General features: G+C 42.2%; 1 pseudogene; it reads right to left on the bottom strand.

Annotated features, from left to right (window-relative positions):
* Positions 1-1,435: 1,435 nt before the first annotated feature.
* Positions 1,436-2,467, bottom strand: LOC112818177 (tryptophan 5-hydroxylase 1 pseudogene; annotated as a pseudogene).
* Positions 2,468-2,495: the final 28 nt, after the last annotated feature.

The raw sequence follows: 2,495 nt of genomic DNA, 5'->3' as shown, positions 1-2,495 counted from the left end.
TTGCTGGAAGGTGAGGAATGGCAGCAACTGTCCCTTCAGAAGACATTTTGGCCATTTTTTCCAAACCTAAGTAAGTCTCATGTTAAGATCCAACAATTGCAGTTCTAGTATTTAGCAACTGCTTTGAAAACCTATTTCCGAACAAAAACTCACATGCAGTTATGCACGGTAGCTCTATTCATAATGGTTACAAACTTAAAGAAACCAGGATGTCCTTCCATAAATGAATCCATAAGCAAACTAAGTGCATCCATGTGAAGGAAGCAGAATATGCCATGCAAAATATACCTCTTTGGCACAAGGGATATTTGGGCTGATTAATTTTAAGAAACGCCAGACATGGGAGGGGCGCCTGGGTGGCTCAGGTGGTTAAGCGCCTGCCTTCGGCTCAGGTCATGATCCCAGGGTCCTGGGACTGGGAACCGGGTTGGGGTCCCTGCTCCTTGGGAGCCTGCTTCTCCCTCTACCCCTCTCTCTCTCTCTCTCTCTCTCTCTCTCTGTCTTTCATGAATAAATAAATAAAATCTTTAAAAAACAAAACAAAAAAAAGAAACACCAGACATGGGAGAATCTCTGAAAACTGGGTAAAAGTTGCCATTTGGTGAGTGAAATGTACACTTATAAAGGAACGCCCCATTTGTAAGCCTGTCTCCCACTGTATCAGGAACAGAATTACTAAATCTCAAGAAACTCTTACCAAAAGAGAAGGCACAGACTTAAAGCTGTGTAACAACCATACCCTCGTTTACTGTGCTCACCTGATAACATCCCTTAACTGGCCTTCCCACCACCCAAAATCTTCTGGTCTTTAGCTGAAGATAGCATTTAGGTTGAGGGCTGGGCCACTTCAAGGAATTACTCCATTTTCCTGGGTATCTCCCATGAATACAGGACATATGCATGATATTAAACTTTGACTTGTTTTTCTCCTGTTAATCTATTCAGCAATATAAAGAAATGAACCATCACCCCATACAATCACATGGATGAACTTTACATGTATTTTTCTAAGTGAAAGAATCCAATCTGAAAAGGCTGCACACTGAGTGACCCGATTCGTAGGAGATTCTGGAAAAGGCAAAACTAGAGATGATATAAGGATCTGCGAGTGAATTCCGTGATATTTTCATGATTTATACCTGCCACTATGCATTTGTCAAAACCCAAACATTTTGGGGCACCTGGCTGGCTCAGTCGTTGGAGCGTGCAACTCTTTTTTTTTTTTTTTGTATGGTATATGAATCATATTTCACTAAAGCCGTTACCAAAAAAATAATAGGTAGTGGTATACAGTATACAGGCACAAATATTCAAAGGACTATTTAAGGAATAGGAGTAGAGAATATTGTTTGGAGGCTGTCCCTCCACAACCAGGTCTTCAAGAAAAGCAGGAACTGACCCACAGGCCTCTGAATTGACACTCACACTCTCAGTATCAGATGCTTGGCTGTCTGCTGACCATTGCAAGGGCATCACTGACGACATTGAGATCAAGCTGCAGCTCATTCATGGCGCTGGTTATGCTCTTGGTATCTTTCAAGATCTGAATACTCCGTGTGTATGGACTGTACTTCACTCCAAATGGACGCTTAATTGTTTTGGTAAATTCTCTCATCTTCTCCTTTGCATCTTCAAAGCTTTCAGATACAAAGTAGACATCCTGAAAAGTTCTGATGAGACACTCCTGTTTGCAGGTAATCTTGGGATCAAAGGGCTTTACTTTGGCATGTCCAGAAAGTGAATGCTTAAGTTCACTGATAGAAGAGAGTAATCCAGCACCAAAGACTCGCAACTGCCCGTCTTGTTTACAGAGACCAAACTCCACAGTGAAAAAGTAGCACGTTGCCAGTTTTTGAACAGCCTCCTCTGAAGCTCCAAGGGAAGCCAGGCGAATTTCTTGGGAGAATTGCGCAAAACTAGGTTCAGCCAAAAGGGGGACATGACCTAAGAGTTCATGGCAAGTATCTGGCTCTGGGATATAGAGAGGGTCTGAACTGTGTCTCACATACTGTGTGCAGTGAAAAACCCAGAAGGCTAAACCTGATAAGAAATCTCTTGGTGAGAAGCAACCAGCCATGGGACAGATGGAAAAACCCGTGCGCTCTTTTAAAAAGTTTGAGACATCTTCCAACTGTGGGATATTATCTTCCCGGTATCCACAATATTTAGAAAGCAAAGGTAAGTTTTTGAGATACTCTCTGCAGGCTTGGGTTAGGTAAAGTTTGTTGAGCTCTTGGAACACAGTTTCCCAGGTCTTAATCTCCTCTTCACTGAATTCAACCTTGGGAATGGGGTCTCCATGTTTATAATTCATAGCCAAGTCTGCAAAATACTTCCATCTTTTACGGTAGACATTGTCTTTGAAGCCAGGATGATTTGCATCCAGTTCAGAACCATACATCAGAACTCTGTTGGCACAATGGTCCAGGTCAGGAATCTTCTTTGGAAACCAAGGAACAGTTTCCATACCATCTTCCTTCACAGTAAAATTGTCT

Source organism: Callorhinus ursinus, unplaced genomic scaffold (genome assembly GCF_003265705.2).
Source record: "Callorhinus ursinus isolate GAN/ISIS: 27379988/994484 unplaced genomic scaffold, GSC_fseal_2.0 scaffold4798, whole genome shotgun sequence".
NCBI classification, from domain to species: domain Eukaryota; kingdom Metazoa; phylum Chordata; class Mammalia; order Carnivora; family Otariidae; genus Callorhinus; species Callorhinus ursinus.
This window is presented reverse-complemented; position numbering and strand designations above follow the sequence as displayed.